Source organism: Anopheles arabiensis, chromosome 2, assembly GCF_016920715.1.
Source record: "Anopheles arabiensis isolate DONGOLA chromosome 2, AaraD3, whole genome shotgun sequence".
Lineage (NCBI taxonomy): Eukaryota > Metazoa > Arthropoda > Insecta > Diptera > Culicidae > Anopheles > Anopheles arabiensis.
The window spans coordinates 36,559,056-36,583,779 of NC_053517.1; the positions used below are offsets into that span (position 1 = coordinate 36,559,056).

The 24,724-nt window shown below is 45.4% G+C and overlaps 1 protein-coding gene across 1 annotated transcript in view; it reads left to right on the forward strand.

Annotated features, from left to right (window-relative positions):
• The window catches only part of LOC120908663 (proteoglycan Cow), an 89,198-nt gene that overhangs the window by 30,108 nt on the left and 34,366 nt on the right, over positions 1–24,724 (forward strand). The window lies entirely within an intron of this gene.

Below are 24,724 nucleotides of genomic sequence, written 5' to 3' on the forward strand. Positions count from 1 at the left end.
CGTTACAGCGCTCTATGCGGCTCCGTTCACTATACGCCGGGTTCCGGTCCTGGGTGGTGAGAAAAAAGATAAATCTCCCTTTATGATCTCCTCCTCGTGCTACCTACGCGCGCGGAGCGATCCCTTTTCGTGCCCTCGTGTCCCCTGCCTCTCCCGAACGCTGTTCACCCGACCATCCGCATGGCCCTCCACTTGCAAATGCGTGTGCTGTTTCGTGCATTCCAAGCGAATACCTCCTCAAGCGAACACAGCGCAACGAATGTATGAAAATGTCGGTAATAGGACATACCACCGCCACGACCATCCTTTGGTGGTGCTGGATTCCTTTACAGAGCTTCCCTTAGTTGGCCGACCAGTTTTCCCTCTCTGGATGAAGCAAGCAAGCACAGAAAAATTTACGAGACGTTCGGCAGCATCCACCCGACGAGCCCTTTAACAGCACACCGAAATAAATCGACAAAACAGATGGTTTTCGAAAACGGGGAGTACGTTTTTCCCGCTTGCTGGTTGGGCGGTGGGAACGTTTTCGCCGTACGCCCGTTTCGGTAGGGTTGTGCAGCTTCGCCCGTCGGCAAACAGCGATTCGGTTGCTGGAAATGGGTTTGCGAAATAAGCATCGCCCTGACCGTGCGACCACGTTTGTCGTTGCTTTTGCTGTCGTTTTGGCGAACGCACGGCGTACATCACCGGAAACGGCCTTGCGGCATCCAATATATCTGACGGGGGAAAGCATGTTACCTTTTTTTTGGTACATTCGCGCCAGGATGGTACCAAATGAGAAGAAGGGAGAGAATGAGAGCAAAAAAACAAACCCCATATGCCCACCGACTAACACTTTCACTACCGCGCATTTGAGGAGGAAGGACACGCCACTCACGGTACGGTTTGGCCATCTTTCTTTGTCCCCGAAAGCCCCCACTAAATGGAAATCCATTCGTCACAGGTGTGGAACGAATGAACACGGCACGACACCTTCGCATGCGATCGCATTCGTTCGCACCCGAAATGGAAAATCAATCCCCGTTACATCTCCCTTTCCCTTCTGCGCTAACCCTTGCCAACCCCAACCGCCATCACTCGCACAAGAAAATCGAATTGCCAGATACCGAGATTCCGATGCGTAAAGATGCTGTCGACTGCACGGGCGCTCCTCGCTAACCCAAACCAAACCCCAGTTAATATCGCGTGAAAATGGATTTTCTCTGTAGGTTATTAATTTTTTATCACGTCTGCCCCGTGTGCCATGTGACAGACGCTCGCGCAAATCGCGCGCCACACACGTCTTACATTGAGCTGTGTTCGAGCGGTACCTATCTATAGAGCCGCTGCAGAGAAACGAGACTATCTCAGCCAGCACACATCAGCCAGAACGGGCAGCAACGCTCGTTGCCTAATCGCAGCCTTCGGCGGCATAAAAATCACATACCGCTTCCTTTGCGCTATCGACCGACCTAACCGACCAACATCCTTTCGTTTGGCCCGAAATACCGAATCGTCTGTGGGTGTGTGACAGTTGGTAGTGACAGTCGCGTCTCGTTTCTAATTCATGATAACGGATTCGCATTTGGACTCCCGTGGCCGTAGCCCTTCCTGCTTTGGGCGGGGGAGAAGGAGGAGCGAATAAAAAAGCTTGACAAAATGACATTCTAAATGAAAATGGCTCCCGGTTCCGTCCCGGGCGTCAGTGAGTATCAGGGGGGTCCGAAGAAGGCAATGGTTTGTGGGGCGGATTTGGCACTTTCCGGCGTTCACCTGTAGCTTCGGCACCGTCCGGGCACGCTCGGTTTATCTGTGACCAATTTGGGAGGGTGTAGCACTTTCGGTAATGGGAGGTTGAAAAAAAAACACAGTGTGACGCAAAACCGAGGGAAATAGAATATTTTTTATTCCAAACCTTTCCCGTGTACCATACCGTGTGCTGTCTGTAACCTCGATGAGAATGTTGCGGTTATGGGATCCGGTTTTTTGTGTGTGTGTTTTTTTTTGGCCCTGCGGCTGGGCAACGAAGATATAAATTTGAAAGAAAAGTATTAGCATCCGTTATGAAGTGCGTGTTCTTTTTTTGCAGCTGCTTCGTTATTTGGGGTTTACTTTGCGTTATTTTTGGAGAATAATTATCTAACCATTAGCTGATTAGGTCGACTGTTTGGAGAATACACTTTAATAGTTTTTAGTGCTCCCTTGATACAAGCACAGACTGGTGGTGTACTGAAATATACATCAACCGGTCAATTAATTCGCTTCATTTCGCCTTTTTTATACATCCAGCGCTTGAAATCTTGTTTTTTATTGCCACTTTTTATGCAACATCATTAGCATGTTCATATTCATCCCAGATAATGACCCTCCAATGATCACTATCGAGAGGACATCACAAAAAAACACGCACACACACCATGAAGCTTAACGAGTGCAACAAGTCGTTTGCCACGAGCCATAAATTACTTTGCGATCCATTTCACAACGTGGTTAGCTTGTCCTTTTAGGGTATTGGTATCAGCTACAGGCGTCCGTGCACAGTGGTCCGTTGTCTTGGCGTCCAAGATGAGGCATACGGCGACGGGCCGTAATTGAATTATGGCGATGGAAAAGATAAACCATGCTTGCGTTCACACGACTGCCAAAATCGATCGCAGGATGCTTTATTATTTTTTTTTTAAATTCGGTTAGTTGACTACACTGCAGAGATGTCGTGCAGTTGTGAAATACCGTACGCTCTTGTTGTTAAAACTACCACACAAAAAAAAAGGCATGCCATGCAACTGCTTACGCCAACGTTTGCGGCTAGCACAAGCACACGCAGTTATCTTCTGCGTCGGAGCGTGAATACGCAAACGTTCGTTAATTAATTATAAGCTTCGTCCGGCCCTGCAGCATCCCGTTGCGTAGGTGTCGGTGCCGCAAATGCATTGATTTCATGCTACCCTGCATAGGTCATGCCTGTGCATAATCCGATCATTCCACCGTTGCACCGTATACCCCAAGCAGCCAGTGGAAAAGGACTGGCGAATTGAAATTGGCAAATATTTCGTCCCTCCCTCCCTCCCCATTTGGGTATTTATTTACCGCGCCCGGATTGACGGTATAATTTGTGCAAATATGCTACCAGCTGTCCAGTGGCCACCACCATCACCGTTGGTGCACTTTCGACCGGTCCATCTTTTGACGCTTGATTGTCGATTTGCGTCGGTGTATCACAGTCTGTGTGTGTTTGCAGGTGCAAGCATAACAAAAAAAAATCGGATGGCAATTATCTTCATCAGTAATATCCCCCTCTCATTGCAACTGGTTGTCCCTAACGCTTTGATGTTTCATTCGTTTGATTCGTTCGGGCAACATACCGTTCAATCGCGTCTGTTCCGACGTGTGGTTAATTATCCAAAATAGCACTAGCAAATTCACACCTTTCCGCTCGCAGTTGTAGCAAAAATCGAACACCACCCCCCAAAGAGGGGAAAGCAACGCAAGCAATCCGCACGCAAATACGCCGAACTTTTCTGCGAATGCGTTTTTGCTGCGATTCGAAAAAGCCTGGTTTCACATCAGCAAACACAGGCTCTGTGGATGCTGCGCTAGCCTGCTACATCATAACTTGTGCCGCGTCACCCCTTCGATTGTGGCGGTAGTAGTGGGGCTAGTGATGGCACCCCAGTAGTCATAAAATATGTTTTGTACCGACAGCTCCCATTCTGCGCGTGCAGAACCCGCACCCCGGCAGCAGCTTGTTTGTTGCGTTTATTTTTCATTCGTTTATTTATTCCATTCCCGAGCGTCAGTCGAGCGCGCGATGCTGGATTATTAATATTATTAATATTGTTATTTCTGTCAAACGAGCGTGAATTATTGTTGAGCTTAAATTGCGTAACAGACACACACACACACACACGCATACAGCCTAAAACCGGGACAGCTTTTTCATGCCTGAGCACACCCTATAGGTTGCGTGGAATTAGCTTCTGTAATTGATGTGCTTTTGTATCGTTCTGCTGTCCTGGGTATGCTGTCCTCCGGCATGTATGTTGCAGAGTGTTTTTACCACCAAACAAATCTTTTAAAATTAATTGTCTGAAAGTCTTTTGCGAGTTTGATCCATGAGTTTGTCTGTATTGAAGAGTAACGTTTTCTTTAGTGGAGTAACGTTTTCTCTGACATAATTGATGCAAATGCTAATAGCTGATCCTAATTCTTTAAGTAAGGCATTTCCAAAATATTCAAATGTAATAAATCCTTTGGTCTTGCACTCTGAACCATTTTAATGTACATTGATGTAGCTATACGAATACATTACAAGGAAGTGCAATTTATGGAAATTTTGCGGCTATAGTTCAATCCACGACCATAAATAATGCACTGAACAAGAGATTTGATTCATGAATCTTGTGTTATATGTACAATGAGCATACACACAGTTAATTATACCTTTAGACCAATGGCAGGCAAACGTAAGTTCAAGGTGGAGATTTTGATTTAATTAATCCAACGTCAACCTATTGTTGACTCAATAACTAGCTGTAAATGCTCAAATCTACTTGTACCTGTTTATCTTAGGCGTTATCATACCTCAACGGCACGGTGCACCATAGACTGTAGCCGATGGAAGGAATAGCTTTGTTGGTGTATTATCTGCATTTGCTGAACTAAATACCGGCACCGGAGCATTCTAGTTGCATATGAATGATTTGTTATTCATTATCAGATTATACCGAACATCTGCTCGTATGGCATCAATAGACGATGAGAATCTCCCAACGAGCGCAATATATGCGACAATTACAATCGAAGCCATGTGTGAGGCCGAGGCGATGCTGCTCCAAATCCTTTAAATTGAGCTGGTCAGAATTTGCTCCTTCTACTACCGGCACAATCTTACCAGAGATGGGCAATTTGGATACATTTATATGCGATTGACATTTATACTGTCAGAAATTGGCTTCATAATACTATCCGGTACAGTCGAGTACAGATTGCAGAAGTTGTCTTATTGAGGGTGTTAAAGGTCATCCTTTCAAAATCGCACGTTCTTTCCGATGCATATCGCTCCCTTTCGGGCAATATGTGAGCAAGTGATAGTAATCGCACTTAACCTCACTTTGCTAATTGCACTGATCCTACAGCATGAGCCGACCATACTATAAATGCAAGTGTTTCTCAGTGCGCTTCTCAGCCATCTTCTTGGGCACGTGGAAGAGGAACACGTGGGAAGAGGCACAAGTAAGTGCGATTCGATCGGTGCCAGTTATACGCCAATAGCGAGAGGTGTTCGAGAGAGCTTTGAACATCATTCCAGCCTAATGCATAATGAATTGATTGTGATAATAAAGGCTCTCCATTTCCGGACCCGGCAGCGGTTATGAGGTTCTTGCTCGGTTTTGATAAAACGCGTTCACCCGAGGTGCGGTGCGGGCACCATTCAAAGCCACTGCCGGCTACACCGTCATTCATCCCGAGGTTTTTGATGCATCATCCTGGTGCTGCAGTGACGGGTGCATTGCTGACGCATTCTGCACAACCTCATCCCGCAGCCACCGAGAACAGGCCCGGAGCTTGCGGTGACTTTAATTATGAGCCGCAGGCTATAGGCCAGGCCATCGTATTTCGAAGCGCCACCTGGGACACGGAGCATGAGTGGCCTCACCTGGCAAAGCTCTGTTCCGCCTCGTCGACATGTGTGTTGCCACGCGGTATCGGGAAATGAAAGCCCCCAAAACGACGGGTTACGGTTCCAACCCGAAACCACGACAATGGTCTACCCTATTCGGTGCGCTGCAACAGGAGCGTCCTGGCAATGCCGATATCTGGCACAATGAAAATGGTACGAACCGAGTTGTGCTGCATAAGCTAAATTTTGGACAACACAGCACCACACAGCTATTCTGCTATGTGCGCTGGGCGTGAGGCACTGCATGCAAGCGCACGCACTACAGAGCAAATGTCGCTCGGAAATGGTTTTCCAGGGTGTGTGTGTGTGTTCGGAGAGCGGGTTTGGCCGAGCTCTGCGGTTGGGAATAAGGGGGACTGGTGCAGTGGCCGGTGTTGTAATTACTGTCGGTCAGCATTGCGCCGGCAGCGTACAAAGCAATCGGATGTCACCGTGGTCACCGATACCATTGCACAACGTCAGCAAAGTTTCCCGTACTGGCACTGGACTTTGCGCGTAGCATTTGGCGGAAGCAGCTTTATTTTTTTATTGCCTACATGTTGGCGTACCGCTTTTCAATCGAATGCAAGCTTGATTGATAACAATCTGTACACTATTTATTACTATTTGCTATCGTTAGTTGTTATGAAAGCATTGAATCTATTCACTGGTAGTTCCTGGCCGACGGTAAAATATTTTATTTAGAAGGGCGAAATCCAAATAATTACTCAAGTCTTTGTATGAGTATGGTATTTTATAAATAACGGATACACTAACTATCGGCTCAATATGATGGGTAGCCTGTACAAAAATGGATTTGATGCTCCAGTGTTGAGATACACCATTCTGTTTAGCATAGTACAGCTTAAACTTCGGCTTATGCTAAACATTGTTTGGCAAACAGTAAACAATTATTGGTATTTTTGGTACTCGCATCACGAACTTCAGAAAAATACAAACAGAAAATGAGCTATGTGCCCCGAACAGCTGCTTCTATGTTTGTTTTAGTGTTTTGTTTTTCCCAGCTGATGGTATGTAAAGAAAATTCCACGCCAACATCTTCTAATGGGAGTGTATGACGGAAAACATAAACCTTCTAATCCTATACGAATCATACGAGCTTGTTCTTCACTGCCCTCATCCACGGGAAACAGATTTTCGTTTTCCTAATTGCTGCTTTTCCGGTCAAAGTTGGCTGCCTTCGACCGAAAGCCGAACACCATTATGCGGTTCGCTCGTACGCTTCGTTCTTCAGCTTACCGGCCAGAATCAATCTTTTTTTTGTCAGGGTTTGTCATCATACGGTATTTTAAAAGCAACTGTAATTTATGAACCACTTTTTTACTATTATTTATTTGCTTTGTAAATGACTTTAATGCATTCCTTCGTAAAACCCCTGTTTTGCAATTTTGTTTAAAACTTATCTTTAACAGCTTTCACAATCAAATGTAAGTAATTGTCAACTAATTAAACAGTTTGCCAACCCCTGAACTCAACGATCCTGGCGCCGTATATTGTCCGGATGGTCCAAGCGCATTCCAAGAAAGGAAGAAAACGGTAGAAAAATGATATCCGATCTCTTAGCAATGCAAAGAGATGGTCTGCATCGAAATTCGGACGGTTCAAAGTGAATTTCTCTACCACAACATGAACGAAAAAAAGGGCAAGATTCCTTAACCCAACCGAACGCTCCACGCTAATGATGGATCGCTAGAAATTGTCTGGCGCCTACGTGTCTGTCTGCGATCGTTCGTATCACGTTGGCGACGTGTGACCGGTTTTCGACTATGGGCAAGTTGGGGTTTCATGTTTACCCACGTTCCTACGCTTGAACGCATCTCTGTTAATCAAAAGGGCTGCCGAACGCTGGTGAACCGTGTCGGGTTTGGCACTATCTTGGTCGGTTTGTTTGCACGTCTGAGGGGTTTCCTCCCCCCCCCTCCCCCATTCCTTAAATCAAACAAAGCAACGACAACAAAAACAAAAAAAAAAACCCTGCACGAGCTCTCTAGACAATAAAACCACAAAACATGACCTCAGTATAACTTCTGCAACTTGTTCCATCTAGAGGGGTTGCTAGAAGTTATGCCACTTTTCACGCTTCAAAACACCCGCGAAATCGGAACGATGAGAGCACCATCGTACTCGTTTTTTTTTTTTGTTCTCTCCGCTCAAATACCGCCAACAGCTGCTACACTCTCCTGCGCTTGCAACCAACCAACTTGGTGCCTTCTTGCCACGGAAAATCTTTCCATCTATCTGCGGCAGATAGTGAACAGACTCAGCAGCAATAGAAAGGAACGATAAAAAAACAATAATCTTGAAAGTTGTGCATTTTCTAGCTACCAACACCGCTCGACACCCCCTTCCGGCAGCAAACACTTCTGGCCATCCTTTCCCTTAACCGACGACTGTTTTGTCAGGTTATTGTCGTGACGGTGCCAAATCGTTTCGAATAAAATGCTTGTGATGTTTGCACTGTTGCACCACGGCTGTGGCATGACGGCGGATGATCTTCTCTGCGCAGTTGCTGTTTTCTGCAAGACGGAAAGGAGTAGCACTTCTCCACCGCAGAAAGGAGCTGTTTTGTGCTGTTTGAGCGTGCAACCGAAAGCAGGTTCTTCGCAAACCTTACCGACCTGAATTGTTTGTACTATTTGCATTGTGCGCTTTACCGCTTTCTCCTGGTTGGTCCCGTACTGCCTGCCTGCAGCCGTAAACGTTGCACTTTACGCCGCATAAAATCGTTCCACTGTTTAAAGTACTCAAAACGCTGCCCCCCACCTAGCAACGAGTTTAAGATTTATCAACCGTACGCAAGCCTAGTTTTCCTCCCCGCAAACGCACTTCACAAAACCGCACCAAACCCCGACCGAAGCGAATTGAAAATTTAAGGGACCGGACCCCTGCTCGGTGTGCTGTCCTAGCTGCTTGTGGAAACCCACATCATCATGAATATTATATTTTACGGGTCCACAGATTAGCAAACGATAGAACACGGAGCGGCATGCAGCCCCCGGGCACGCGTGGTGCCGTGAATGGTGGTGTGGAGTAATTTGATTACGGTGCCTCCGGAACCGTGCTTTCTTTTCGCAAAACGATTGTCCCCAAATTTCCTCGGGACCGAGTGACCGTGGGCGCGGGGACGCCACGGATGCACGCCACAGCGCTCGGGTGAGCTTGCTAGAGATGGCTGTTGCGCTTTTGTTTTGAATGTTGGCATGAAATTTAATTGGATTTTGTCGACTCGGCGGCAGCCACCGACACCGTGTGTGCCATTTCCGGAAAACGCAAGTACGAAAGATTAACTGCGTGTGGAGAGAGAGAGAGAGACGGAGTGTATAGCTATAGTCCCGATTGTATAGCCAGAAGTTCGTACAGAAATTGCGCAAACAAAACACTTGGCCCCCGGAACAATCAACCAACCATGTGGCCTTTGCAGGTGACTGGTTGGTTGGTTGTGCTAGATTGCTTCGCGGTACCCGTCGCACTGGTTGTTGTGCTGTTCCGTGAATTTGAGAGAAACAGTTCGCGCCTTTCGTGAATCGGTACGCCAGCTGCTTTCCACGAAACCGGCAACAGCTATATTGTGATTTTTTATGTAATTAAGTATAACTCATTTTCCGAGATCTGTCACAGCAAATAACCACACGTGGGACGTACGTACCATGTGTCTCAGGGATGGGGGAAGGAAAACTAGAATATCGTTACTCACTAATTTCATTAGAAACATCCGGCTTTCGGGGTTGGATTTCAGCGGATGGATGCTGCTGAGCGGCTGTCGAGATTGAATTTACATTGTTGATTCTTAGTATGTGTCAACATTTACATTTGTGGTTTGAGCAATGGACACTCCCCGGGAGTGGTGGAAAGAACTAAACCCTATCCTGTCGATGGCTCAGTGACGGGAATTTAAAGTGCTTCAAGCTTGGGCTGTAACAAGTTAACTTTCTAGCTGGAACAACATGGAATCGTACATTGTAGCGGCCTGCTGCTGCCATCCTGCTACTCCATTACGCCATCACTCGTACGACATCACTTAATTAATTAATCCATACCGTAAAGAACACACCATGACGGCACCGGTTCTGCAGCAACTCAACCCAACTTTCTCTCCCACACACACCCACACCCACATTGTGTTATTTAGAATCTCTTTTTTCTTCTGCTTTCCGAAGCACGTGTTACCCATTCCGGACGCTTCCGGCGAACTGTTACGTTTGTCAATGTCTTATTCCATCGCCTGTTGTTTCTGACACCTTGTGGAATTGTTTGTGCCAATACTTACCCTCCCTCCCTTGCTTGTAAGTTAACGGGTGGGAGGGTAGGTGCGATGGAGAAGCAACAAAAACAAAACGGACAGCAATAAAACCACACTAACCCGTGTACCACAAGCAATGCGAAAGGTAAGCAATGACGGAAGCTTCAGTTCAGCTTCAGCATTAACTAACGGGCAACTAAATGGAACATGCTCGAACGCGACGACCGGCAATGGAAAGCTACACCTTTCGCTTCCGAGAAAAAGAATGACGAGCGCCAGGAATTACGAGCGCGCGCGCGGGCAGCAGCACTCTACTACCCACTGGTAGCTTATTTGCGATTTGTTAGCTACACCAACATGTGGTGCCACCACTCCCTGTGGCAGACTGGTGGTGGTGTTGACGGTGGTTAAATGTCAGCAACTAGTTGTGTAGTACCGCTAGATGACTCTCCAACTGTGGGTCCGTGGAAAATGGCAATTTAACATGCCCGCCAGTGCGGAAATGTGCGGCAGAGCTCCATTTTGTGCGAGGTCCACTCGAGCGACGCAACTTCCACCAGCAAAGAAAAACTCGTTCGCTGTGACATATTGGCAGAATATATGTGCACCAGGCACCAGGCAACAGTAAACTCAGGCCGTGCCGGCAAACGGGTGCTTGTTATAATTTCACCTCGATTAAACGCGCCACCACCGGGAGGGGCAAATGCGCGATATTTATAAACCACAGTTTCCATCCACTGCACACAAACCTGAACCACAGCTAAGTGCCAGAGTACAACTTTTACATTCACTCACACATACCCATACATTAAGCATACCGAAAAAGGAATCCGGCTTCACAGTGCATAAATTTGTGGAACGCTGGGAGGGGAGAAAAAAAAGCATAGCCACATGCATTATGATGCCCATTTGCGGGAATTCCTTTGCTCAGCAATATATTGCATTCACTTTTTTTTTGCTCAGTCCCCCTTCTCGCTTTGCTTCCGCTAGTGTTGCGCATTTTCCTGTGAAACTGCGGTCACGTATGTATGTGTGTGTGGCTATGTGCATTGGATACATTAAAGGATGGAACGTATGCAGCATATGGTTGATAATGATTTTTAATGACAAAAATCACCGCAGCGTCTCGTTTTCATTCGGCGTCAATTCCGACGATGCGCCGATAATACTTGGCAGTGTGAAAAAGCTTAACATTTATCCATGCCGTTTTGTTTTTCGAATCGATTGAGAATTGCCTTTTGCCGTTGACCTCATACGGGCTGTGCGTTTGTTTAATGGTTCGTTAATTTTTGCATTTTTGTAATAAAAACAATACAAAAAAGAGATCATTAACGGGAATGGGTAGTCGCATGAAATCAGTTGTACTTATTTTGCAAGTTCCAACAGCGTTATGTAATTACAAGCATTACATTAAAAACCATTTTTGATACATAATTATCCAACAGGTTTTTGAAATGAAATAGTTTTGAGCCAAGTTGTAATGAAAGCTTAAAATATCTCAACAGATATTTATGACAGATTATTTCAGCTGTTGATGTTTATGAAACAACAATTGTATTATCCCTTCATTATGCCTTTTTCTTGTACAGTTGCATGGTTGCATACTGGTTTCTTAAGTAGCAAAGTATAACATAAAGCCCCCAAAACTCCATTACATTGATGTGAATCTGTTATCTTTAAAATGTTAATATTGTTTGCATTGTCTTTAACATGAATTGAGGGTTAGGGTGAAAGACATTATGTGAATTTTACAAAAAATCTTACCTAAGCTGTTCTTATCAGCTAATTACTTTGCAAACATTTTGGTTATATTCGTGGTGTTCTAAAACACTAGAGATTATCAGCTGGATGGAACAGACATAGCTGCACTTATTTAATTTGCCGTTTTAAAGCATCAACGCGTTACAAAAACCCCAAAAAGCAATACGTTCTGCTCCGGTACAAACCCTCTAACGCTAATGCGATAAATAAAAGAAACTACATTATTCATTCGATGACATCTGTGCCAAACTGCTAGCGATTCTTAATGCCAAACAGCGATGATTAATACTAATCATTTCCATGCGATTTAACTGCGGGATGATTAATGCTCGGTTACTTTCACGGCGGCGATGATGATGTCATTCGTCAATACGTTCAAGTTATTTCCATTCATCGAAAATGTCTCATCATTTCGAAGCCCATCCGTAAGCTTCTGTCGATTCGATCGATTTCTGAGCTCCGTCGCTGCTATAGACGGCGACCATGCACAGTATGTCCATCACACCGCCATTATACAGCCATTGTTTTCTAAACAATAAACGGACCGATATCCATATGGGTTATCATACTTATTGCAACTTCATCGAAGAAGCAGAATGTGTGTGGATAAAGCGTTTGAGTTTTTTTTTCTCTAACAAACTTTATTCCTCAATACAATCTGTATAGTTTTTATGGTTTTGTTTTATCGCATATGATGATTCCATTAGTGGTGCGAAAAGCAAAAAAAAACATTGTTTCAGAAGAACAAAACAAACATTTACCCCACACAATGGCAGACGCTTTTTCTATGGGAGAAAAAGAAATTTCAAGAAATATTCACACCACCCCTCCCGAAGGATCCGTGTAACGCTAGAGGTGCCATCTGCTCCAGAATATCGGGTAGCCCTCGCCACTCTGTACATCGCCAACGCCTCAAACACTAAATATTATGTAATCCGTGTGCGTGGATAAAGAAGCTGTTAAATAATACTTTCTTCTTTTTTTTGGTTAGGAAGAGCAAATCCATCCTCATAAGAAGAAAAAAAAATCCTATTTCACTTGAGACTATCCCAACGGCGCTATCCTCTCGAGCAAGATTACCCCCGGTCGTCGAGTTTTTTGTTTTGTCTTTCCTTTTCCCAAACTGACATGGCCTTACATTCTGGTGACAGGTTCCACTGTTTTGGTGGCGTCGATGGAATCCACAGCTGACTACGAAGCACCATCGAATGGGCATGTTCAGATGATGCAAAAATGATGATGATGCCACACAGCGGAAAATAACCATTCGCATGCAAAGCCTACCGACCGCCTTCGTGCTTCCTGATCTTTGTTGGCGCTTCTTTCACTTGCACAAAGGTCACGCGTGCTGTAGTGTGCCGAAAGATGAACCTCTTGCACACTGATGGGGCACCGGGCTGACAAATAAAACAAACAAACTGTCCTCATCTACATACACGCATCCGCTTGATTCGGCTTACATTGGACATTTTTTGTGACTCTGTTTGGGTAGGATTTGTTGCTTTATGTCTTTAGGTTGCTACGTTTGACTTTCAATTTGGCTGCTTGAATCATCATAATCCCCGGTGCGAGTTCGCTGGGAATTGGCCAGGACTGACGCTCGCGAGGTTTTATTGGGAACAAGCCCTTTTTTGTGTTTGTTTATTTATTTAATATTTTATATAGCTTCGATCTTCTGGTACTGGGTTGTACTAGAATAGATCCTTATTTGCTAAGGATTGTACTGGGTTGTACAAGAAAAGATTTATACGTCTTTATGATTATCTTTTTTCCATGATCTTTCCAATTCGTTAATTCAATGTTACTGAAATGTCTGAAACATAATCTATTCTATTTATCTACTTCTATCAACGAACGACGTTAGTGTGTCTTTATATCATTGCTTTTGTTTGGCTTTAGTGTTTTCTCGTTTGCACATACATTGTTTATATACTGAGTGAAGCTAAATTGTAAGTGTTACGATGACGTTGAATGGTAAATAATAATAAAAGGATATGTGCATGTTTATGAATTCCTATACTCCCCCATCAACCGAACACCCAACCGACCCCGGTCACCATAAGAAACAATCTAACGTGACCTTCGTTCTCATTCAGGCCGTCGGTAGAAAGATGCTGTGATGATGTTGTGTGTGTGTGTTTTTTTTTTGTATTTTTGCAAGCAAATCCTTCCCATTCTTTTCATCGGCACAAACGCCCGTCGGATAAAGGGGGCAGCTGCGACAACAACGCGTCCCTTCGTGACAACGGTTCGCCCGACTCTCATAAATGCGCCAAACGGGGCGCAATTTCGTTCAATTTCTTCACTGTCATTTACATTTTTTACAGTAAAGTGTACTTTTTCTCTTCTTTCGATCACGAGCCTCGAAGGCGTAGCTTGAGCCCGGAGGAGGAGAGCAGAACCAAAGCCGACCTTAATCCATTTTGGCTTAGCTTGCGAGTTGCGTTTTACAGTCCAAAAGCGTTCCTGCGCTGGTCGTAAAGTGTATGTGGCCGGGCAAAGCAGGCGAGCAAGCACACGTCGTTACACCGATCGGTTGGGCGTATCGTTCGAACCCGTGTCGAGCGAAATCGATTTGAAATTTTGCCTCGGAAACCGAATGGGAAGGGGGCTGCGGGGTTTTTGGCTGCGTTGCAGCACGAAACCGGAAGCGCAACTTTCACTTAATCTATGGCGTGTGCATCGTAAACTTTTATTTCACTACCATCAGGTTGGGGCGGTGTTTAAAGAACGCGGGCGCACGGGTCCTTGGGACGGATTCAGTCCCTTGCGCACCCGACGGTACGTACTTTTCGTGCTGTTTGACGCTGCCGGTCGGATGTGGCCCCTCCCCGTGCCGTATCTCTCCAGCTTCCTTAAGCTACATGATGGGGTTTTAAATGAGGTTTCACATTACACTCGTTTTCTTTTTTATCTTCAGGCGTTCAGCAAACACACACACAGTACAAAAGGGACGGCAAGGAGAAAAAGAAGCGTATACACCGTTACCACGCTAAAACCGCTTCACAGGCAATTTTGCCAAATATCCGGCAAAACATTAAGCTTCCGGCAACCTCACTCTTAGTGCCGATACCGTAGAGCGGAAGGCTTGCATTGGTGTAGCCGGGGAGTAAAGCTTTTTTCTGCTTCTTTTTCTACCCTTGCTGCTTCTGCTTGCCTCCCGTTCAATTGACGCTGGGACTAAATTTGTGCACAGAGGCTCGTAATAAAGTAATGAAAATTTGGTCGAACGGCTCCCAAAACGCTTGGCACGGATCGAGCGATGCAGCAGCCGGGTGCGTGAATGCGATGGATGGGAATAATTATAAAATTTAAATTTTATTCATGCTCCACCCTCGAGCACACTCGACTTATTAACATTGCCAGTCGGTGAGCGTGTCGTGAGGTACGGGGACGGGGTCGTGTGAACGAGATATGCAAAAAAATAAATAAAGCAAAAATAATCACACAGTGAGTTATCATTGACCGACCGGCCCAAGTGGTGATACTTGTACCCCGACGAACGATCCTCCCCAAATGCCCTCCCTTTGGTGGATATTTAATTACATTGTCCTTTCATTTTTACATTGCCCCATACTGTGTGTGTCTTTGTGAGTGTGTGTTTGCAACGGTTTACACTTGTTTGCATAGGAGCGCGTAATGTTCAGTACGCAACAGCAACAACGCAACAAAAAAAACCGTAGAAGAAAGCAATTTTGAATTACTCTTTAACGCAAATGGAATGTCAGCGAGAACCCAGAAGCAGTTTTTGCTCGTTTTTCTCTTTCGCTTGTGTTGTTTGATTGACTTTGAAATTGCGTTCATTCATTTACTGTTGATGCTGGAATACGGATGATGGTAATACATTGGAATTAACTTATTCATACTCTTAAAAGTCAACCGGGTGAAGCCGTCCGTGAAGTGATATTTTGAATGTTTCTGTTGCATTTAACTACGAGTGGCATGAGGCTTAAATACGAGCCACAGGGCAATAAGTATCAAGTTTTCACGTAAAACAACAAGGTTTTTTCATCTCTATTTAGTCGAACAAAATCGGCCATCAAGTGATGAAAGCGATTACCTGTTCTAATTCCCGCTACGGAGTAACACGCTGTGCAGATTTTATTTTGTTACAAGCGCATGTATCTCACTTCACTATATCACTACACGACCAATCGAGTGGACGTTAAATGGATGCTATTTACTTACACTCTTCCGCACTGCATCTGACACTGATACCTTGCAGAGTGTTCGTTTGGTTTTTGTTGCTATTTCTTGTCGGACAGAGCACACCTGACTAACCTGTTTCAATTGCCCTGCTGTCGTTGTTGTATGATGAAGCTCTCTCAGCGTGTGTGTTTTTACAGTCCTTTGTCCTTTTTTTAGCCATTTTTCTAACGCAATGTACGCGACCAAAAAAACTTTTTAAATGAAAAACAATTTTGTGCCGCGTGACATCTGCTTCTACCGTTTTTTTTCTGCTTGTAATTGATCCGCTACCTGTAAAGGCTGAAAGGCTGAATTGAAAGGCTAGGTAACAGCATCCGAAGCAGTGCAAACTTTTGAACGGTGTGTGTGTGGACAAAGGATATAGATATATCGGTTTTTTTGTTGTTCTTGTTATACCATTTGGTACCAACTGCATGCCGACCGTTGCAAGTCACCAGTGTTACCATGGAGTGGAATGTCATACGCCGTGGCTTCCACCAACGCTTTCCACACGCTTGAACAAAACACGACGAGCGTGGGCTGATGAGCCCGTCATGCTGGTAGGTGGACTGTTCGTTTCAGTAGATTCTTCAATGCTGCGAGATGCTGATTGTGAGCATTGTCACCGGTGTTCGCTGCATCGTTTAAGAGTATTCTAGCTGTGCACGATTAGTTGTTCATTTAGCGCGTTCTTTCGATTTCGTTTTTGGCGTAATTATTGAAGCACGGTTTGTTCTGAATACCAGACTAGAAAGAGAGCGATCTCTCCGTTTATTTTATCGTAAGTCCTAGATGATCGTTATCATCGCTTCGCCTCGTTAGATGTTCGGTATAGTTCGGTTTTCTTCGTGTTAGCTTAGCGTTAGTGTTAGTGTGATAACACGGACTACCACTGGAAGCGTTAGCGCGGGACAGTGCTGTACAAGAAAAGGCTATGCTGCCACAGTACTCCCCCTCCTAGACTAGATTTCCCTTTTCTAGTATCTCGAAGGGATTACAACTCGTCGACCGGAACGAGTGACTCTAGTCGAAGAAAGCTTATCAGAAGTTGTGGCTGCAGGTTCCCTGTTACTTGCGTTTGCCTGATCTCCTATCACATATGCTGGCTTCAAGCGATCTACCGAAACGTTTACTTGGCGACCACGCATGTTCAACTTGAAGAACTTTTCGGCTCGCTTTACCACCTTAAATGGTCCTTCGTACGGTGGTGATAGCGAGGGTCGAACCGAATCATTGCGTACAAAGACGTTCTCGCACGTTTGTAAGTCCTGATTAACGAAAACACTGCGATTTCCATGCCTGGCAGTCTCTTGGGGACGGATTTTTCGCATAGCTCTTCGAAGCTTGTCGACAAATTCGGCTTCGTTCGGGTTTTCGGTGTCGTTTACGAAAAACTCAGACGGTATTCGGAGAGTTGTGCCATATACCATCTCAGCAGGTGATGACTTAAGGTCTTCCTTATAGGCTGAACGCAGCCCGAGTAAAATCATAGGCAAATGCTCGCTCCAGTGCTCGGGGTCATGGCACAGAATAGATGCCTTAAGGGTCCTATGCCACCGTTCGATAATCCCATTTGACTGTGGGTGGTATGCAGTCGTGCGCAGGTGGCTGGATCCGAGCAAGCGAGTCAGTTCCCCGAAAAGCGTTGATTCAAATTGGCGTCCTTGGTCAGACGTAATGAAAGATGGGACACCAAACCGGGCTATCCATCCACAAACTAGAGCTTCTGCAACTGTTACCGCGGTCATATCAGGAATTGGAAACGCTTCAGGCCAACGCGTGAACCTGTCGATGACCGTTAAACAATAACGGTTGCCCTTACTTGGAGGGAAGGGCCCCACGATGTCGATGTTTACATGCGCAAATCGGCTGTCCGGAGCCGAATATCGGGATATAGGTGATTGTGTGTGTCGCGTCACCTTCGAACGTTGGCATGGCAAGCAGCTCCTAGCGAAAATAATACTATCCATGCGGATGCTCGGCCAAACAAATCGCTCCGTCATTAATTTGGCCGTTGTACGGGTGCCAGGATGAGACAATTGGTGCGTTGCCTGCAACGCAGCGTTCCGAAAAGCGTTCCGTTATGAAAGGGCGAATGCGATTCCCAGTGCAGTCACATAAAAGTTGTTTGGTGCTGCCTGGAATGGTAAAATACTTTAGATTTAGCGAACTTTCGATTTTACCTTGTGCGATGTTCTGGAGCTGCTGATCGTCTTTTTGGTCTTCCGCAAGTGCTTCATAATCCAGTGATGGCGCTGGATGTATAGCATTAATGCGAGAGAGCAAGTCAGCCACGATGTTATCCTTTCCCACAATGTGACGGATGTCCGTTGTGATCTGTCCAATCACATCCAATTGGCGAGCTTGACGGTCCGAGGCTTTGTCAAGTTTCTGCTGGAAGGCAAAGGCGATGGGTTTGTGGTCGGTATAGATGTGGCAGCTACGTCCTTCGAGCATGTATTTAAAATGCCGCACCGCTAGGTAGATTGCAGTGAGTTCGCGATCGTAGGTGCTGTATCGCAGCTGGGCCTTGTCGAATTTTTTTGAGAAAAACCCGAGTGGTTGAGGGTGTCCATCAACGATTTGATGTAGGACCGCCCCTGCGGCAGTATCAGATGCGTCGACCCAAAGGGAAAGTTCTGCAATTTTAGCGGGATGCGATAAAAGCGTTGCTTCTGCGAGTTGATGTTTGCAGCGTTCGAAACTCGCGATGGTTGCGTCATTCCATGTCAGCGGGGAGCGATCGTTGCGTTTGTTGCCAGGAATCATGGCAAGGAGTGGAATCTGGTGCTCGATCGCGTTTGGCAAAAACCTACGGTAAAAATTGAGCATTGCCAAAAAACTTTTTAATTCCTTCACCGTAGCAGGAAGCTTGAACTCCACGATAGCTCGAACGCGGTCAGGTAAGGGACGGATACCGTCGGCAGAGACGGAATGACCCAGAAAATCCATCTTGTCTCGGCCGAATTCGCACTTAGCAATGTTTATCGCCAAGTTATATTGTTTGAGCCTTTTAAACAATTGTCGCAGATGATCACGATGTTCTTCGGGTGATGATGATGCGATGAATAGGTCGTCGATGTAAGGAAATACAAATTCCAGTCCTCTGACCACTTCGTGGATCATCCGTTGAAACGTTTGCGCTGCGTTTCGCAATCCGAAGGTCATAAACACGAACTCGAACAGTCCGAACGGTGTCGTGATGGCCGTTTTAGCGATGTCCTCGTGATGGATTGGTACCTGATGGAAGGCTTTTTGCAAGTCAATTTTAGAGAAAATAATTTTACCTTGCAATATAGTCGAAAAGTCCTGCAGGTACGGTATGGGATAGCGATCCGGGATGGTTTGTGCGTTGAGCGCCCGATAGTCCCCACATGGCCGCCAAGAACCGTCTGCTTTCTTCACCATATGGAGCGGGCTCGCCCAACTGCTGCTGGATGGTCGGCATATACCAAGCTTCAGTAGATGTTCAAATTCGGCCCTCGCTGCTTGAAGTTTGTCGGGCGAGAGACGTCGTGGGCGTGCGTAAACAGGTTGCCCTGTTGTTTCGATTCGATGGTAAATCGAAGCATCGCTAATCGTACCCGGTGGCGCTAGACGAGTGATGTTAGGAAACTCGGCTAATAGGTCAGCGTAAGGCGACACTGAACTGAAGGTCTTAACCGAACACTGCTCACTCTTCGCTAGCAAGCCAACCGACTCAAGATGAGTGGTATTATCGATGAGGCGCTTCCGTTTCATATCCACCAGCAGATCAAAATTGCCTAAAAAATCCGCGCCAATTATCCCCGAAGTGACGTCAGCTATCAGGAACGACCACAGGAACTCGCGACGAAGACCGAGGTTGATCTTCAACAACACTTCACCGTATACATTAATCGGCGATCCGTTCGCGGCGAACAGTTTAATCGGTGATGGTTTTACTCTGGCTGTTAGCATATCTTTCGGAACCACAGACACATCAGCGCCGGTGTCGATTAAAAATTGCGTTGACGTCGTTTTATCAGCAATTCGTAGACGAAAGATTGCGGCTGTAGTGGTGAGTTCGCCAATCTCCACCGCAGCATCAGCAGAGCGACACTATTGTGCCGATGGTGCACTTTGAACGGTGCAGGGTTTTCGGCATTTCCGTGCATCACTACCGAATTTGCGATGGTACCAGCACGGGCCGGTCGAAAAATCGCTTCCGCGACTTAAACTGCGATTACGTGCTGAGCCGGTGCGGGAATTCGATCGTCCTCGGTACCTTCGGTTAGGCAGCACGTTTTCAAGGCGCCTTGACAATTCGGCAATCTCTTTCCGTAGGTCGGATATGGGGTCGTTGGCCGTATATGCGGTCGTTGACATTGTGGCATCAGCCACGTGGCCAGGCGCCATCGCTGCGTTGCTACGTTCGACGGCGTTAATGCTTCTCAGGCTCATTGAATCCACAATGGCGTCAGCGATGGTGGTTTTGTCCGCGGCGTCACCGCGAGAAGCGATCACTGCAGCTTGGGCATGTGGTGGCAGCCTTGATGCCCACAAATCGATAAGAACCGGTTCACTAAGGGAATTGCCAGCAACGCGCTTCATTTCGTTGAGAAGCTGGCTCGGCTTTTTATCACCAAGCGGCATATCGGACAATACACGCTGCAGGCGCCGCTGCTGACTGTCGGCAAAATATCCGATCAGTTTTGCCTTAATGTACGCGTACTTTTCTACTGCCGGTGTACCGTCAATAATTGACCTCAACTCGGTCAATTTGTTCGGGGGCACTTGCGCCATCACTATATTATATTTTCGCGTATCGTGTAATGCGCTGATACCCGAAGCAGCGAACCAAAATTCTAAAGACAAAAAATACGTCTCGATATTCGTATCCACCATATTTGGTGGGTTCAGTCGCGGCGCATGGATTGCTTCTACGGCAGCGGGTTGAGGAGCATGGCTGGACACACTAGGGATAGGCGCACTAGGGTTGGGCACTGCTGTACTAGGCCCACTGGGGGTCGGCACCAAAGAACCAGCCCGAAATTGGCCAGGTAAAATGGGATTAGGCGCAACCTTATCCTCTTCCATTACTGCGATGTACACCAAAATTCGTAAAAAAAGAAACTGAACTGAACGATCACGTCGGGGTCACCACTTTAGCGCGTTCTTTCGATTTCGTTTTTGGCGTAATTATTGAAGCACGGTTTGTTCTGAATACCAGACTAGAAAGAGAGCGATCTCTCCGTTTATTTTATCGTAAGTCCTAGATGATCGTTATCATCGCTTCGCCTCGTTAGATGTTCGGTATAGTTCGGTTTTCTTCGTGTTAGCTTAGCGTTAGTGTTAGTGTGATAACACGGACTACCACTGGAAGCGTTAGCGCGGGACAGTGCTGTACAAGAAAAGGCTATGCTGCCACATTCATGTTCCATTTCAAACAGTGTCAGTTTAACAAAATCCAACAAAAAATCCAACACTTTTTAAAAATAGTATCAAGGTTAGATACTTGGCTTTTTAGGCCAAACTTTTAACAGAAAAACCATAAATTGGTTCGTTACGTCATTTAACTTCATCATACATGCTTGCAGAAACTGGTGCTGGGACAAGCAACACCAGTTACTTACCCGTTCTACCGAAGATATCGTTTCCGTTAAACATGAATGTAATGAACCTTACCCACTACACACAGACACACGAATGCATCCATAGGTGGGCAAGGTAAATATGTATCTTTCGATGGCGTATGATGGCGTACATGGCGTACAGGGCGAAGGAAATTTACTTTAATTGCATTAAATGATCAAGCCCCGGTCCAACACCCCTCGGGCGCTCCCTCGGTCTATATAGCAATTGGATTAGACGCTATCCGTGTGTTCGTGTGAGTATTGTGTGTGTGTATGTGTGTGTGTGTGTGTGTTAGGTAGAGAGTGTTGCAGCCCTGTGTTGCCCACGAAACCACCGTGCTCGATATAATTGAAGACAAACATAACACCACACCAGCTAAGAACCCGTGCGTCCCTAATGAAGTTACCATTTGTGGCAGCTTTTCCTGCTCCAGTGTGTTGCGGACACCGCCCCCCCCCTCGACTGTTCTCGAATGATGGTGATAAAGCTTCTGTGCCAGTGTGCCTGTTCGTAACACCATTTGTTAATGGGTTTGCGCTTGTAACACACCAACGGCCGCAGCTTTCGGTACACAACACGCGCCGCTTCCCTCGTGTGCCGCCGCATCCTGTGTCAACAGTGCGCCTGACGATGACAACGGACTTGGAACCAATTGGCTGATGGAAGGAATTAGCGAGAGCCTACCCCATGAGACAATGATAATGCTGCCACACCATTAGCATGCCCCATTTAGCTGATGTGTAGTACTAGTGGAGGTTTCCCGTTTTGACTTGATTTCTGGTGCAGAGGAAGTAAATTCCTTTCAGGAATAGTGAAATTCCTAAAAGGTCTAATTTAAGACAAGAGCTTTTATTAAAGGTCACCTTCCATGCTCTACTAACATAAACAACCACACAAACAATAAATACTGAAATGAAAAACGGCAATCCCTTTCCCACCTTGCAAGCCAAAGGTATTCCTTTATTCTAGCCAAATTCCGCCAGATTTTGCAAATAATTGCTTTTACCGGTGCGAGCATCATTCTCGGACATCAAAAGCTAGCTCTGACCACTCTGAGCCACTTTTCGGCTGTTGTAATCCTGGATAACATTTTAAATGGAAGGAAAATAATGTCACTGGATAATCTCCACCCACTGGAGTGAAGAACGGACAGCGAAAGGAAAAAAACAAAACAAAACGAAATCAACACGTAATACAACATCTTTTGCAATTTGACTGGACGGCCAGCTTGCTCCGAGCTCAATTTATTTAATCTCTTCCCAAGCCGTCCTTGGCTGTTACACGCTATGTCGTGCTGCTTTCATCGACCGGTTTAACACTGGCTGCTTCTGACGTACTGCGCAGAGCGTTTAATCATTTATCTTCATACCGCTCGCCAACGGTGTAACAGTAGCTTTTAGCGGTCCAAATGATCAACTGCTTCTAGCTGGGCAGCGTGTGGCCACGAGGCTAACGTTGGAATTTCGAGACAAATATTCCATTTGTCCAAAGCAACCCTCCATTCTATCCTCACGCAAGCAGCGAAATATTTCTCCGCTAATGGTTTAATTAATTGTGCATCTTTAAATTATTCATGGAATATTTCTACCAAGAAGGCAAGCCAGTAATCGAGGTAGCAATTAGTTTTAGTTTACGGGGTACAAATATCTGCTGCTTAATCAAACATTCTCTGTCTGTACCTTTTTTTCTAATCATGGTTTGATGGTTGTTTCGATACCGTGCTTTTTTGGTGCATATTCGTTCTCCGGTCGATTCGTTTGCGAGGAAAAAAGCATTAGCTGTGTACCGTTCGGCAATGATTTATGATTTTCGTGGGTCAAAAGGGAAATTGGGAAACGCTCGTAAATTATCGTCGCATGCCGCCAAAGTTACCAGGACCAGCTATGGATGATGGTGAGATGTAAATGTGTGTTGCAGTCACCATGATACTTCAATTTCTACAACAAATGCCGCTGGTGTTTGATTGCTTGAGTTTCAATCCGAATTTGATTGTGAAAAGTCAACATATTTGGTTTTTAGAAGTGAATTTCATAAGCGGGAGTTCAACATCATGGCATCAAAACAACAAGGTTTGACAGAGCAAACAACAGAGCAGCAACACATCACAAAACCTTAGTCTTTGTTTTAATTTTCTGTGCGTCTTTCTTATGATAATGTAATCAATGTCTTCCCTTTGCTATCATAAAACCTTTCCCGATAATATTTTACCGTTTAATGATCCAATTTTGCTGCGCTGATGATTCCACAGTATGGCGCAACGTTCACACCATACACCAGCTGTCCACAGGTCCATGATTTTGTCCTCATGGTCTACCCACTGCCACCACCCGTCTTGAATTAAACTTATTATTTTCATATCTGTTTGATTTTGCAATCACAATCACTAGCACAAGACGTTCTTATGTGATATTTAGCAAGTAAAAGGTCAACTTTGCGCCACACACCTTCCAGTCTGTAAAGTGAATTGACTTTTTTCTTTTGTTTTATCGATTTTCGGTCACACTGATTCGGTATATTTCATACTGCCACCTACCCTTGGGGGATCGCGCAACTCAATAGCAATTATGATTAATATCCATTTCACTATATTCGTATAATTTTAATAAGCGTACCCTTGCCCCAGCTGTTACCGTTTGGGGTTGAAAAACGGCTCCTCACCCGGCAGCTTGCTATTAATGGGCGTTATTATTTAGCCCGAGCATAAATCAATTGGATATTAATTTTTAATTTTTAAAATCCGTGAGAATTACCAAGACAAGGGGGGGAGGGAGGGTGCTTGAAATTCGTACGATCATACTATGATGATGGTGCTGTGTACATTTGGCTCTGTGTACGAGCTCTGTGCGAGCTCGATCGAGGCGAGCTTTGACAAATTACCCGGCCGAACATAATGACTATTGACGTGTAATTATTTACATCATTAGCACTTCGGTTTTATCTGCACTTTACGACCATGAGCGAGCGCTTTCCTGCCTGGTATTGAATTATTTTTACCGAAACGTAACGTTCATAAATTATTTTTCAATGTATGAAGTGTTTATTTGAAGTCGTCACATCTTGGATATCTCTGATGTTTGATGTTCGATGTTTGATAACCGATTGTTTATGGCTTAGTTGGTACATCAATGCACAAAAATAAAGCTTTCCGTTGGCATTCTTTCAGTATAATTCAATTCTCAGTGCCGGTAACTTCTATTGATCTTGAAAAAAACATGGATCCTTTTCACCGGTTTTCTTCCATTTAAAATAAATTGTACTTCGCAGCTCTTATTAAGCTTCAT